We start from the raw sequence: 15,827 nt of genomic DNA, 5'->3' as shown, positions 1-15,827 counted from the left end.
TATATTTACACACATAAAACAGAGAAATTCTCACATAAAATATAAGATAAAATAGGAGAATCCCTATAACTATATTAGAAACATACACCAAAGCAGCTTTAACTCTGGATCAAAGTTTTCTACACAGGCTATAAATAAGAAGACATGTGTAAACCCCTTTAACTCTTAGATTTTTAAAAATAAAAATGTAACCAGCATCTCTGCAACGTAGAAAGAAATCTTCACACATCTGTGTCCTCAAGAATGATGGTGAGTGCTGTCACCAAGGAAACATCGGTTTTCAAATACCAATATCTTTTAAATTTTAGACATAACTTGAGCCTTTAATAAAAAAGTTTTGGTTTTCTAGAAGAATGAGATCACAGAACACCATGGGCAGAGAAAAGAGGCAGTTGGCAAACATGGGTTGCTTTATTCCTGGGTAGTAAGTACCTAATGGCAAATGTCTGTACAGCAAATAAGATGTTGATATTTATTTTTTGTTTTCCTTACATATTTAATATTTTAATAGCAGTGTACTTTCATTTCATAAATTTCTGTATTTATTGTAGTAAAATAATACAATGTAAATGTATTGTCTTAGCCATTGTTAAGTATGAATTTCAGTGGTTTTAAACATCTCCCCTAGGCTGTGCAGCGGTTCCCATTATCTATCACAATCATTCTCTTCACCTTCTCTGCCTAAAACTCGATTCCATTAAATAATTACTACCTAGTTTAGTTCTCTCTTCCCTGGGAACCTGGCCACCATCACTCTATTATTTGTCCATATAATTTGGATTACACAAGCTATTTCAAATGACATTGATAACAAATCATCGGAAATTGCCAAAATCCCATATTCAGATACAAGTTACAGTTAAATATTTGTAAAGGCTTTGCTATAAGGGTCCCATGGAGTGTAAATTGCATTCATAAAAAGTCATACTCTCCCTCAGCCAGCAGCAACCAGTCTCAATAGTTCTCTATCTAGTGCTGACCGGCCACTTATTTCTGACCTCCCATTTGGGCCCTTGTTTAATCAAGCTGACATGGGTCCTGCATTCTAGCCATCCCTGCTACAGGCCCACATGAGCAAGTCTCCAGTGAACTTGGAAGCCTCCACCTCCTTACATTCATGAACCAGCTCTGGCTCTAACAATCTTTCAGCCTCCTCTTCTACGATGGTCCCTGAGCTGTGGGTGGGTCAGGTTCCATATAGGAGTCCCATTCTACACTCTGCAGTCTCTTATTTCCCAAAACTTGGCAAGTTGAGGCCTTCTGTATGTATCACACTGTGATGTACATGGAAGCCTCACTGGTGAGAGTTGAGAAGTGCATTAACCCTCTCTACCCCTTATTCCACTATGTTCTATGAGCATTGGTTGTAGAGATTTGACTGCAAATATGTCACCTGGTGCTGGGCATATCCCAGGTATATGTTCTCTATGGCTGACCAGATGTACAAATCTGCAGTACCCTTCATCTCCTGCAAAAAGAAGCTTTTTTAATGAGTGTTGTATGGCATGTTTGTAGCTCTGGGGGAACTCTCTTCTAACTCACACTGCCTTCCCTTCCAAGCAGCTCCTAGGTATACATATTCATTAATGTTCATACATTCTGGGGGGTAGGGTGGAGGAATTGATGGGGGGTCTGGATGTGAGTAGGAAATATTGTATGAAATTTTAAAAGCTCAATAAAAATAAATAAAAAAAAGAGAAAGAATAAAATGAGGTGAGATGAAAGGTAAACGAGAAAAATTTCATCTCCTTCAGCATTCTTCAAAGATGGGAACAATCTGGGGTGCTGGGGGAGGCAGAAAGAAGGAGATATCTACATGATAGAACATGTGACCTCTAGTGGGAAATAGCGAGACTGAATTCTGTATATTAACACTAACAAAATTATTATTTAGGAAATACTGAAAATTAGCTTTAGAATTCCCATAATTTTAAATTATGCTTCATATGTGCCATGAGCTTTTAGAAACCCTGTTGAGCAATTGGATTTGCATATTTTTATCTTCTTTATTGCCAAAGTGTAAGAGAATTAATTCATCCTCAGGAATTCTATGAAGAAAAACAAAGTTTGGCACTCATAAACATTCTGTGTTGTTGTAAACACTCATGTGTTAAGGAACCAGAACCACAGTGAAGAATATAAAATAAGGAGTTTATGAGCTGTGGCACACTCCTGTAGTCCCAGCACTTGGGAGGCAGAGGCAGGTAGATCTCTGTGAGTTCAAGGCCAGCCTGGTGTACATAGTGAGTTCCAGGACAGCTGGGGCTACTGGGAGACCCTGCTTCAAAGAGACCAAAAAATAAAAATTAAAAAAAAAAAAACAAGGAGTTTATTACAGTGTTTGGCCACAGGATGTTTGTGTATTTGTTGAACATTCTGTTGAAAGCTGCTTTGGCTTGTAGGATTAGGTCTGGAGCTGGCAGAAAATACATCAGCAAAAGAAAGATGCATGTGAAGTGGGGAAAGCAATGTCAAATCTGAGCCAACCTATCTCTCTGCCTGTACCCCCACTGTGCTTAGGGGATAAGCTGGTGCCCTTAAGCACAATGCTGGATGCTCATGAGGACCAGTTGCTGAAGATGCAGAAAAGGGAGATCTGGCAGCAGCTAGAAGAGATTTGGATCTGGCTAAGTCTACAAGAACATAAACCAGAGATCAGCACAGCACACATATGCTGAGACAGCCTGAATTCCCACTCACCTTCTCAGAATAAGCATGGGTGCTGCTCCCTTGCCAGCTACCATCTTTAAATCATATGCAAATGGCATTTGTGTCCAATTGTAATTTGGAGACCTCTATGGAGGGCAAATGTAGCTATGGATTTTCAGCTATACTAAAGTGCTAGACTAGAAAGTCACGTTTGATTTAATTCTGTATTTTAAAAATAATTATGCTATCAATTATGCACCTTGGCTGAATAGTTTTAGGCAGTTATGGTATGCTATCTCATGGCTTTCTACATACAGTAACATCTATAGGAGAGCTTTATTCCATTTAACGTTAACAATATATGGTGTTTATGTTATAGGATGAGTTTAATAATTCCCTATAATTAATTTTGACTTTACAAATATGGAACTATAAAGCATTCCAAGTGCTTTCATATGTTTAAATAATTAAAACTCACTTATGGTGCATCTCTTTGAGAGTGCATAGGTGTGGGCTGCAGTGTGTGTGTGGAAGTTGGAGGACAGCTCTCAGGAGTCAGTTCTCTCTGTCCACCGTGCGCATCCTGGGGATCAACTCAGATTGTCAGGCTTGGCAGCAAGTGTTTTCAGCCACTGAACCATCTTGCCAGTCTGATATTTAAACAGTTAGTCATACATGTTTATGTGGTGCAACGTGACATTTCAGTAGATGTATACAATGTGTAATGATTAGTTGGAGCAATTGACATAGTATTCATCCCTCACATTTATATCTTTCTTGTGTTGGAAACATTTAAAATCCTCTGTCTCAGATTTTTTGAGATTAAGTTGATTATTGTCAGCCATTCTTATGCTACCATGACAGAACAACTGATGTTATTCCTCCCACCGAGCTGTACCCTGTGCCCATTAACTGCCTGCTTTCTCTCTGTCCTCCTCCATAAACTCCCAAGGATCTGGTAATTACTATTCTATTTTCTATCTTGTGTTATTATTTGCAATTTCCTGTCCCAAATAAGATGATCTCAATAATAATTAAAACAAGATGCTCAGTTAAACAAATCTTATTAGAAAATAAAAATGCCTTACCTGGCATAGTCTATGAGCTTTCCTACATTAAATATTAATTACTATAAGTAAGTTCTAAGCATGATGCTGGAAACATAGTAAGGCATCCACCAAAGTCAAGAGCAATGGGGATGATGGTGAAGGCAGATATTAACAGCAGGTCTCATAGAAATAGCTGAAAAAAATGTACATATTGACAGTTCTAATGCCCCATTGTAATCTACATCATATTGATAAATTGTCATGTGTTCTTTGAGCTCCTTGAGAAGTTGACTCTGAAAATGAGGTTGCCTTGCCTTCCTCTTGAGAGCCAAGCATGATCATGCCAAGTGTACTCCAACCTCTCTTATCCAAGGACGGGTTGCCCTCCCATCTAACTGAGACAAGGAGGAAAAACCACCACTGAGAACAGCTAGAAGGTAAATCATGTCTATTAGATATTACTGTTGCTTATCTCATGATATAGATGTGCCTACTGACTACCTCATGTTTCCCAGGTGGTGTCTGCTGGGTGCTGTGAGAGCCGGTTTGATGATGTCATCTTTATCTGTTACTATTTGTTCTTTTATTTGGAAATATCATTCATGGAGACTCTGCTCTGCTTGGGATTCTTTTGATGGGCAGCTCCTACTAGCTGCCTGAAGGGGCTTTCCTAGTTGACTTCTGCTAGATATTTTGAGTGCCTATGTTCTTTTCTTTTTTTCTTCCTCTTTCTTTCTTTCTTTCTTTCTTTCTTTCTTTCTTTCTTTCTCTCGCTCTTTCTTTCCTTCTTTCTTTCATTTTTTCTTTCTTATATATATATATATATTGATACTTGCTGTTTATTATTTTGTTTTTGCTTGTGTAATAGTTTGTATTAGGTGTCTCCCATAGGCTCAAGTATTTGAACATTTGGTCAGTTGGTAGTGCAGTAGGAAAAGTCATAGAATCCCTAGGAGGTATGGCCTTCGTGGAGGAAATACATCACCTGGGGATAGGCTTTGAGAGTTCATAGCCACATCCTCTTTCCAGTTTCCTTTTGTGCTTCCTGTGCCTACTTGAAGATGTGAGCACCCAGCTATCTGTTCTGGCCACCTCTGCTACCATGCCTCCTCACCATGATGGACTCATTCTTATCCCTCTGGAACTATAAGCCAAATATAAACTCTTCTTTCTTTAAGTACCTTTTGTAATGGTGTTTTATCACAGCAACAAAAAGTAACTAATACAGTTTGTAATATACATAATAAACTCACTTATGTGAAATAGAAATATAGGAAAGAAATATTCTACTGACAGAACATCTATCTACCTTTTGAAATCTCAGGATGCCCAATCTGTTCTCTGAAAATCTCTTTTATTATCAATATTCCATAAGCAACTCTTTGTAGGTATCTTACCCCTTTATACAAGTTTATCTATTAAATGTCAGTAACCTCTACACAAATAACACTTTGGCTAAAACTGGCACATTGGAGCTCAGTAGTTAAGAGCACTGGATGCTTTTTCAGAGGACCCTAGCTGGGTTCCAAGGGCCCACATGGTGTCTAACAACCATCTGTAACTCTAGTTCCAGGGGATCAGATTCCCTCTCCTGGTCTCTGTAGCTTCAGCACACAAGTGGTGCTGTTACATGCATACAGGCAAAGTACTCATACACATAAAATTTAAAAAGAATAATCCAGTTGTATTATTTATCAAAAACCTATAAATATGCTAGTCCTTTTGATTGTATAGACCAAACCTTACATGTCTGTATCATTAATGGAAAAATAATGATCTGAAGAAATTTTTAGGAATACAGTGGAGAGAAATGGGAAGAACATGATATAGAGCCACTGTATTTTGAAAGTGTAAGTGAAGTATAATAATACCCTCTAATAAATTTATGCCACAAATATTACTTTTCCTGCTACTCTTAGGAGGGTTGTGCAATATTCCCTCTCCTCCGACCTATGACTGAGCTGCTCTTCCTTATTCTCTTCACCAAAGCTAACATGCTTAACATTATTTAAGCATAACCACTGACTTGTATCAGTTACTCATAGGCCAAATTAATCTGAGGCATTTGATCTTAAACATTTTTTTCCTGGTATATTGATTTCAGCATGTAGCAAGTGCTTAGATGGAATTCCCATTAGCCACGGGCACCCTGACTCCAAAGACTTAGACTGTGCTGCTCCATTTGCACATTCAGAGTGAGTGAGATATGAAACGTTTCGGTGTGACGTCACTGTATTTTAGGTAATATTTGTTACTGTAGCATAAGCCAGCCCATTCTGACTAGTACAAATAGTGACCTTTAGTGTTTATGTCCCAAGGTGAATCACCATAAAATGTACACTCTGAAGTTCCTCAGTTACTCGTATGCATTTATACCCTATGAAAGAAAGAAGCTGCAGGGACTCAGATAGTGGACCAGTCTCCTTGGGTGGTTGGTATTGTGAAAACAAACATTAAGTAAGCTTAAGGGGACATCAAAGCAGTCATCTGCCTTTGGTCAAGTGAACATGAGAATGTTTCAGGTCTTTAGGTAAAAAGAGAAAGAGATGACAGCTTTCAGCTCAACACATAATTTCAAAATACTCTACTTCTTTCTGGGAAGTCCTTAAACCCTCATCATTAGCAAATAACTACATACAAGCTTTATTTATTTTTAATCTTCTTATAAAAAATATTTTGAGGCACTTGTTTAGCCTTACTATGGGTGATTTCATGAATCATTTGCACTTTTAAGTTAATGACATAAATCAGTGAAGATGCTCAATTAATTTTATGTAAAAATGTATAATATTTCTGATTTAAACCTGCATGATAAAACAAAAAACCACAGTAACTGCCAACGCATAAAATATCTCTCACCTCAAAGAGAATAAGAGATGTCTTATTTTGTAGCCAAATACCAATGGATATAGCCCAGGTACACAAATACCATATTCTAACATGGTAATAGTCTTATGAACAGTTTCATGTTTTATAGTAACAGAACAACAAAATATCATAAATCCAGATACTTTACTATATTGTTGTAAACTCCAGGAAGTAAAAATGCAGAAATCGCTGCTGTATACCTCAGATGCTGATAATATCCTTTAGCTTTGGGTTTGGTGGAACTTTGAATCTGTTCACATCTTCCAAACAGATTTCTTAATAATCACAAGGATGTTAGATCACACACAGAAGTAGGCTGTAAATGGTATTCAAGGGGTGAAGATAGCCCAAGATTGTGAGGCTCTGTACCTTTATCATTCCAAACTCCCCACAGTCAATGAAGTTGCAATCAGTCTTGTAGAATGTTTGATGTAGGTATGACTATTTTCTGTGATTTCAGTTAACACTACTATATAGGAACTATATCTCTCTCTCTGTTGTGAAAACTATGTTAAAGAACAATTACTATTTGACATAAAGTCTTAGTGATGAATGTTTCAAAAATATTTTCTATAGATTTAGAATGTTTATTAATTTAATTTTCATGTGGTCTTTAGGATAACCTATTTTTAGTTGTTCATGCTAAAATACCATGTGATGTGCAAAGTAGATAATAAGGTTGTTCACGATGTTTGTTCTGTAATCATCTCAGTTGTTTTAAGTGATATGGACTATCCTTAAATATGATTAGAGAAGGGAAGTTTTGTATTTATCAAAGGTATGTTGAAGGATCTCATACAGCTTTTATTTTACCAATGTCAGGGATAGTTTAATTATGCCATCAATACATATTTATTATGTGCATACTTTGCAACATTGTTAAATGCAAAGACACAAAGTAGAAACACAAAAAAGGCTTGCTTGAGCGTACTTTGCACTTTGAATTAAGATTGATATCTAACTAATAATTTAGTGCATTTTGATAAATGCTAAAACAGCAAAGGTTAAACTATTGTAAAAATAGTTAATTCGGAGATATAATACTGTCTGGGCTTTAGGAAAGTTTTTCCACGAATAACAAGATCTATGTTTATTATTTTATTGGAATCAATAAAAACATTATTAGAAAGGTGAGGAGAAAATAGGCAAAGAGTAGTGACAAAAATGTTCATAATAGAGAGTAACAGGAAGTGAGTGATTCAATTAAGGAAGAAAATGGAGACTAGTATATAAGGTAAGGGGCAGGTTTAAAGTGAAACTAGATCACTGCAGCTTGTTTTACACACATACATACTGCACAAGTGCATATGTGTTATGTAACACATTAACATAAATTCCATTAGTGAATGAGCTCTATATAGGGAAAATATTTTCAACAAGAAAAATCATTTTCAAGAATATTATGGGAGTAACTAACCACTTTCTAATTGGATTTAAGATCCATTTCATAGGATGGATATCAGGTTTAGTAATCTGAGGCTGCACAGGATAGAGGGCATAGAGGAGAGTCCAATACTAGTTTTGTACTAAATAGTTATACTTTTAAACTTTGTCCTAATGATTTATTGTTATACCCATAGATTAATGCATCTCTCAGATCTCATCAGTGAAGTTTTCTTGTGCAGTAGATAATGATTAACACAGAAACCCACAAATGACCAATGTGTAGAGAACAAAAGGCTGTAGAATGCTTATCCCTGAATAGTGCACCTATAACAAACTTCTGCCTCCCAAGGCTCAGGAGAGGGGGCAGAAGGATTGTAAGAGTCGGAAGTGGTAGATGACTACAAGGAAATAGTTTTCCAGACAGCTGGGCAGTTACTCATACAAACTCCCAGCAATGGTGACATCATACACAAGTCTAATGCAAGGTCAGATCAGTTAAAGTCCCAGCACAGACTGGGGAAAGTGTATAAGAAAACCCAACTTGAGAAGCTATTGACAAACAACAGAAATGTTGACAAACAATAGAAATTGGGAAAGAGTAAGTCTCTTTGAAGGATGTGACTTTTCATAGGTTAACCAGTTGACGGCTCCCTCACTGAAGGACATTTGGGGACAAAAATTAGATTCTATGGACCTTATTAAATATGTGATAGAGTACATTAAATTTTTAGGGCAGGGGAAGAAAGGGGAAGTGTGGATGGGGGAAGGGATCTAAATATCATCAAAATATATTGATTGAAAATCAAAAACATTGAATTAACACTAAAAAAAGTTGACATCCAAATTATGTGAAGTCTTTCAATTTTTACATCAAGACATAACTACTAAAATTATACAAAATTTGTCAGTGGGCTGGGAATATGATATCATTTTCAAAATTTCTACATTTTAAAGTTAGTTAAAATAACTTTTAAAGCTAACATACAAAGTAATGAGTTTCATTATGGCATTTAAATGTGCATCATTATATATCAATTTTGTTTCCTCCCATCCCACTGCTCTCCAAGAGCCCCCAACTCCTCTGGCTGACCCTCTTCCTTCCCTACATTGTCTCCTCTGTTTTCTTGTAGTGTTCCACTTCCCTTAAGAGCTCGTCTTTCACTCTCATGAACACATTTCTAGTTTCAGGACCTATAGCTACACGTATATAAATGTACAACACATGAATATACATGTACTCATATATTTATCATTTTAAACTAGGTTGTACATATGAGAGAAAACATGCAGTATTTGTCTGAGGCTGGCTTCCTTTGGCAAACATTAGGCGTTTCAGTCACACCCATTTTTCTATAAATGTCATACCTTAGTTGACTTTATTACTGAATAAAATTTCATCGTATTAATGTAATACATTTCATTTATCTATTCATCTGGTTATCTAGTCCATCTTGATGGTAGACATGTAGGTTCATTTCAATCTGTGGCTATTATGAATAGTGAATTAATAAACATGGTTCTGCCAGTATTTCCTGGATATGCTGACTAAGATCAGGCGTATGCCACAAATTCTCTTTTGCATCAACACTTAGTGACAATAGTGATAACTATTTGGTTGAATCAGTAATCCAGAAAATCAGCAAAGTACTTTGCTGTAATTTTAATTTAGGAATATGGAAATACTATAAAGCTTTACATAGGGAAAGACTGAAAAGAAAGGAAGTCTATAGAAGTTCAATAACAAAAAATACTGAATTCAATTCAAAACTTGTGTTTTGAGTGCTGATCTTATATGTGAGAATGACATAGAGACTATTGCCCAAAAACTAGGAAAAGCAATTCGTATGAGCCATAGCGGCCATTTATATATCATTTTATTGTTTTCTTTATTCTGCATAAAGGAAGAACTCTTTCATCTTGCTTGATTCTAATTTCTGCAGATGGTCCCTTATGTACAATAGCTTCTGTTGACGTCCTTGATAATGTAATTGTAATCTCTCCAGCAAGGTAGCTATCCCTTTATGCACTGCCTGCATCTCCACTGGTATGCACGCTATCTAATGAATGCTGTGCAGAGTGACGGTAAACATCTAGGGCTGTAATGTTTCTGGTACCCACTGGGACGGTTCAGTGGCCACAGCTGAAACAAGACCCATTGTTTGGAAGCGGAGTACATCCCTTTTTGTTTCTTTTACTTTACTCTGAACCATTGACTTTTTGGGTGCACTATTTTTTCCTCCTTCTTTCCCTTCTAGTATCTGAAATGCGCATTAAAGCACCAGGGAAGACTGCCAGTGGTATTTCCACTAGACTTTTGGAAGATGCTGACAATGAAAGCGTTGAACAGAAATGATGACTAAGGTGGGACTCATGTCAAGCTCACAGTAATGTGTCCTCTAGATCTAGATCTTAAAAGGATCGTTTTGGTATTCCTAGCAGTTTCAAACAGAGCACTCATTAGTTATGAGTAGAAAAGTTGCTATTTATTTGCATTAAAAGCACAGAAAATTGAGAATATAAATGACTACGTTAATACTTTTGTTTTCTTAATCTTATCCTCTGAAATTATGAACTGTAATTATATGCATATATCAGTTTTTACTGTTTAAGTATTTTTTATTTCCTAATATGTATGTTCACGGTGAAAATATTATCTATCAAAAATCTTCCTTCCCATGAAATACAAAATTTTGAATTAGTTGAATACTAAAATGAAATTTCAGCAGTTATATCACTAACTTCAGGACCTAGGAATATGTAAGGGAGGTAAAGGGAAAGAAGGAACCTGAGAGAGAAGAACAATAGGAGAAAGGTGTTACTAAGGAAGAAATACGTAAGAAGTGGGTAGTTAAAGGGGAAGGGGCAGGGGAAGCAGGATTATGCAAAGAACTATGGGAATAAGGGGGTAAAAATTCTCCCAGCGCACAGTAAAAAATAAAATAAAATGAAATAAAATAAAAAAGCCTTAAGCACAGAAGGAACCCGATGAGGATGGAGGAAAGCCCTACCAGAAGCCACACAGTTATTAAATGAAAATCCCAGTGCCAGAGGTTGCCCTTTGAGCTTTTGGCCAGAGGGGTCCTAGAGATCCCCAAAACAATAGAGGCCATTGCCAACAACGTGATTTTACACCAGAAGTGGACAGTAAAACACTATTGCTGAAGAGATCACAGGATGTGAGCATGGGAGAGGGAAAAATCAAGATTGGACTAAGAGGAAGCTCCCTGCCATTGGATGGGTAGTTTTCATAGTGCCAGAAGGTGATATGTAGATGGCTGGGGGGTGCGGGAAACAGCCCCCTATAATTCTGCTTAATGATGGACCCTGTGTGCTGCACTATCAACATGCCAAACAAGATATTCCAGCTGGTACAATAGTGGCACCACTAGCGTATGTACAACCAGCAAGTTTTTGATTGGATGTAAGGTGGGCTTCTAGAGGAACACATATCTGGGAAACTTTGGGCAGCGTGTTTGGCTAGAAGTCAAGAACCATGTTGGGAACCTTGAAAATTCAGGTAAAGGTAGATGGAGGGTTTCTTAAAGAAAGGTAATATTCTGAAGCTGATGGTGCCTAATACTCATGAATCTGACTGGGCCAGGCCTAGTACAGAACCTTTCAGATGCTCCTCTCATTTCACATAGACAACACCCATCTCTAGCAGGAGTAATTACCAATGACATAAATGTTTCGAAAAACTCACTTTTGAGAGCTTAAATAGCTGGTAAGAAGAAGCATTTGTCTTCCAGCAAAACTCTCCTCGTGTCTTCAGCCTCTATTATTTCCTTTACTCCATGCTTTCCTTTGACATTTGAAAGCCTTTGGTATACTCAGAGGAATCTAGGCAGCCAAACCCTTCATCTTCTTTCCTGGTGGGAACAGGGAGCACTTTTGTCAGGAAGATCATAACTGGGCCTTTTATTTTAGACTTCCCAACTCTGTTGCTTTTTCAGATCTGGCTTCAACCCTGAGCTAGGGTGAACTCTTATATTCCAACCATCTGATTCAATATTTTCCCGTTTTATCCTGACTCCAGTGGTTAGAGTCTAGTGAACTAACTTCCCTCAAATACATTTCATGTTTGGAAGGAATCTGGAATCAAAGGTGAAGGGAATGAGGGGAAAGTTTGGAAGCCAATAAAGAAGAAAGGACAGAAAGTCTTCACAGGAAATGAGACACTTGCTCTGTGTGGCACAGTGACTCAGCCACTGGAAGAACTGGCACTTCCCTGAGGCTTTGGACACACCATGATTCTTGAAGAGCACTTGCAACTTCTTTAGTTCATAGTTATGAGTTTAAACCTCAAAAAGAACTGAAATAAAGTGAGCAGAAGTGAAGAGCGTGAAACTGGGAAGGACTCCACTTCAGCTCTTTTGGGGAGTCCTGTAGCAGTTTGTTCCTCTGCTGGGTATTCTAATATAAAAGGAAATATCTAGTAGTACATTACTTTCTAGGAATGTTAAAGTTGCATGAAAGGGACTTTCCCAATTCAAGATGACATTGAAAATGGAAACTTTGCTTACAATCAACTCAATTATATTGCGAACATCCTGATAAATGTAAACAGTCTCTTTCCATGAAGCCACTTCACTTTTCTTTTGGAGCAAGAGATGATTCTCTTGTTCATAGAATTTAAATTTAAGAATGTCTCATTTGCTTGCATTACTTCTAAAAAGTTATGTCTAATTTTGTATTTGTACAGAATTAAATTTGTGTCTTTTCATTGCATATGCCTTAAACTCCACAAAACCAGGATCCTGGGGGTGAGGTAAGGCTTAAGGTTGCTTTTGAGAGCTAGACATGCTCTGATACAGACCACACACCATCTGAGCACCAGCTGGAAGTTTCTCTGCCCATTGTTAGAAATCACCCTGTCAGACTTGGCACTGGTACTTCACTTTTCTGTTCAATGACATATCTAAGAAAGTGTTAATCAGCGACAATTTCTTACATGATAAATTGCCTGCAAGATTTTTCACAATCCTTAAGCCAAGTAAACTTGAGAGGTTTATTAAGTGCTGTATTAAGTGCTGCCTGCCTTTGAGGAAGCTTTTAGACCAACACACTCTAAATTGTGTGGAAAGGAAAATGCAGGGAGAGTGATTGTATCTGGTACGTCATCGCTGTTTAAAAACATTATTCCTTAGCATTTTGAAATAACACTTTACTCATTTTCTTTTTCTTATGGTGCCACTTTATATTTAGAACACATCTATAGGCAGAAACAATGCATTACTGAGGAAGCAATAATATGTTACTGAGTCTACAAGAATTTTCTCTAAAGGGCCAGATAATAAGTACTTTGCAGTAACCCTTTGCAGGCTACATACTCCCCTTTGTAAAGACTTAGTTCTGGTGTTGTAACTTATAGACAATTATGGCCCACTCTTATAGGAATGGGTGTCGTTTTGTTTTTATAAGAGCTTTATAGACACTAAAATTTGATTTCACATAATTTTATGTATCAGGAAATAGTATGTTCTGTATTTTTTTCAAAAACAGCATTTAAAATATAAAACTATTCTTAGCTTATTGGGTAAGACAGATTGAATTTGGAATATGGACCATCAATTTCAAACCAATAATAAATATACACAATAGTATTTGACCAAGTTTGAAATTTGGAGCTTTCAGATTTCATTTGGAATCCAGATTCTATGGTTGCTACATCAATGATACTTTTCTCTAGTTGGATAATTTCATAGCTCCTTAGTTTCTCCTCTGTAAAATGGTTTGTAGCATTTATCTCAAAGGATTATTGGGGGATTATAGAAGATACAACATCTAGCAGAATCTCTGTAGAACAGTAATCAAGGTATTCAAATTCCTTCCTGTTTTCCTGAGGTATTATTTGATTGATATGACTAATTTAAGTACCTTAAGCACACTTAACAGTCTAAAACTTGAAATATGCATTGCAATATCAAACCGAAGTAGTATATTTTTAAGGAGCTTAGTTAATGAGTGACTGTGACTTATCAAAAAATCTCATTCATATATGAGCTCAGTTATTATTGCTATTATTTTAATGTTACTCTTTTGGGTCATGGCATTTTTTGCATATTTATGATAATGTATAAATTAAGATATTTTGATTTTTTAATATGAGCAATCAATATTTGGTCTTTTTCATCTGAATTAGATTTTTGTCCCAGTAAGATTATCCTGTACAATTTATGGCCAAGAGGAATACTGACAGCTGATGGCACAAACACTACATGCCATTCCCGGAATGCATATATCAATGGGATGTATGAGATATGCAACTCTACTAGCATATAGTGAGTGCCTACACTGTATGCCAAGAACACAAAACTCCACAGCAGAAACAGATTATTTCTGAATCATTTGTATTCAACTAATGATACGCATGATCCTTTTTAGTTAGTCTGAAATTTTTGGACAGTAACACTGGATCTAAAGAAGTAACAGGCTTTAGAGTCATTTAGGATATTTTACCACTTGGTTTCTCTGTCTTTCTAACACACTTGCTACTTTAGGATGGGGACAATTGTATTTTGAAAAAGAAAATATCAGTTGAGTCAAACACACACACACACACACACACACACACACACACACAAAGAGAGGACATAAGCCACTTGTAGGTCAATGGCAGGCCTTTTGATCTGTTTGGATTCCTCCTACTCAGGAAGCTATTTTTCTTCAAAACCTACTCAGGATGTGAAGGATTATTACCAGGGAGTTACATTCAGTTTTCTTCAGGGCAGCTGTCTGAATCTTGATAATTTTTTCTTTCAGACTTTGATGTTAGAAACAGTTCTGGAACATTCACTGTAGGTATGACACCACCACAAGCTGTGGGGTTTAAAAATGAATAATGCTATACCTCATATCTGTGGAGGCACAGAATAATATTTAAGCCAAGAAAAAACACAACAGGTGTACATCTAAGTGTAAATCACAGTGATAAGTGAGAGACAGATAATAAACTCAATGTCTTCTCAAAAACAAAATAATGAAGATATAGTTCATGATTTCAGTGTTCAGAATTGGCTTCATACACAGTTGAAACTGGATATTTTTAAATGTTACTCGTGTTTAGGAAAATGAGTACATGGGCATTTCTGTTTTGTTTTGTTTTTTTGTGAAGAAGCATTTCATTACAACAGCATTGACATATTCAATAACAATTTACAGAACTAAAATGCATCTCCTTCAAAATTGGCTGTAATTTTTAAGTTTAGAGTTGAATTAATAGTTATACAATATTGTACTCAGTATCAGCCCTATAAGACATAAAGTTAAATGAGGTTTTAAACTTTTAAAAAGGTCTCCATTTCATTATTAAAACACAGTTTCATACAGAAAAAATCATTTTTAGTACAATTGACACTAAGATGCACATGCGTTTCTAGTCTCTATATATCTGATTAATAGTCACAGTTGGTGAATTTCTGAGCTCCTTGGCATCTGAGTATGGATATAAAGTCATCAGGTAGATTTCAATGGTAATGTTTTTCACATCTACTAATTATTAAGGAGCAAAATTTATGCCTTGAAGAATTATTTTTTCTTTTTTTTTACCTTTCCAGGTAGCACCCTCCCATAGCCCCCCCCCCTGCCCACTAGAGCCCTGATACTCTGATATCCCTGCTACTGTCTGCTGTAGCACACCCAGCCATTCCCCGCTAATTGCCCTTCTGGTGAATCTAGTCAGCCTATGAAGATCTTTGTTATAGGAGGGTCAGCTGTTCCTCATCTAGTGGTAATCAGTTGTCTATATTCCTTTGGATAAGATTGGGGTCTGCTGTTCATTTTACTAGTTCTAGGCTGGGTTACTATCTTGGAATTCCTTTGGCCGCCCTGGCCAACAACTCAAAAGAAGGTATTGCTTGTCTGGCATTGTTGCTT

Source organism: Nannospalax galili, unplaced genomic scaffold (genome assembly GCF_000622305.1).
Source record: "Nannospalax galili isolate Female #2095 unplaced genomic scaffold, S.galili_v1.0 scaffold728, whole genome shotgun sequence".
NCBI lineage: Eukaryota > Metazoa > Chordata > Mammalia > Rodentia > Spalacidae > Nannospalax > Nannospalax galili.
This window is presented reverse-complemented; position numbering follows the sequence as displayed.